At 39.7% G+C, this 1,081-nt stretch overlaps 1 non-coding gene across 1 annotated transcript; it reads right to left on the reverse strand.

Moving 5' to 3' along the window:
* Positions 1-760: 760 nt before the first annotated feature.
* LOC141417012 (U6 spliceosomal RNA) lies at positions 761-862 on the reverse strand. Its single transcript, XR_012441646.1, has one exon. It is a non-coding gene; the product is annotated as a U6 spliceosomal RNA (small nuclear RNA).
* Positions 863-1,081: the final 219 nt, after the last annotated feature.

Raw genomic sequence — 1,081 nt, forward strand, 5'->3', positions numbered from 1 at the left:
TGTGGCTTTTTAAAGTTCAGTATACATTTAAAAACTGAAAGATTTCCTTACATCCAAAATAATCAGACTGTGCTTGCAGATTAAATTGATTATGCCTCAATGTCATGCAGACCTATCATTCAAACTATAATCAACATGTTCTCTGTTGTCTAAAAGACACAAGTATGACTGGTTTATTTAAATGACAATCCAATCATTTTTCCAGTGAAAGTGACAGTAAAGTCTATTAAGAAAGGTTTACACATCCAGGCACCCATGGATCATGCCTGTAATCCTAGCTACTTGGGAGGCTGAGATCAGGAGTGTCATAGTTCAAGCCAGCGCAGGCAAATAATTTGAGAGGCCCCCTCACCCCCAAAATAACCAGAGCAAAATGGACTGGAGGTGTGGCTCAAAGTGTAGAGCACCTGTTTTACAAGCACAAGCTGAGTTCAAACACTAGTCCTACCAAAAGAAAAAAAAGTAATACACTTCCAATAGGCTGAAAGCAGGTCATCTCTAGAGTGAGAATGAGGATGGTCAACAACCCAGTCCTATGTCATGTATAACATTTGATTGCCATGCCCTTGAATTTCTCCCCACTCTATTAACCACCCTGATACACTGATGTGAACAGACACTTTTCTACTGCTTTTTGCTGATTGTCATTAAGCTTGTTCATTGATATTCTGTGCAAGGACTGTTATCTGGTGTTCCTTTTGTCACAGTATTGGAAATAGACACGTTTATAGGCAGATACCTGCATTGTTTAGTACTTTTCTCACATATGGAACGCTTCACTAAATTACATGTCCTCCTTGCACAGGGGCCATGCTCATCTCTGAATCATTCCAATTTTAGCATATGTTCTGCTGAAGAGAACACTTCTGCAGCGTTTTGACATCTTCCTTCCTAGATCTCCTAGGCTTGCTTTTATGTTTATACCCTAAATCAGCAACATTACCCAGATCTGTGCAATAGAAGTTATGAACACCAGTAAGCAAGTTCCTAGAAAACACGTGAGAAATCCTTGACACTTCAAGTGTGAACCTTGAATTCTGGTACACAGAGGTGTCTTCAGGGTTGGTTCAAGTAAACAAGT

This window comes from Castor canadensis, chromosome 14, assembly GCF_047511655.1.
Source record: "Castor canadensis chromosome 14, mCasCan1.hap1v2, whole genome shotgun sequence".
Lineage (NCBI taxonomy): Eukaryota > Metazoa > Chordata > Mammalia > Rodentia > Castoridae > Castor > Castor canadensis.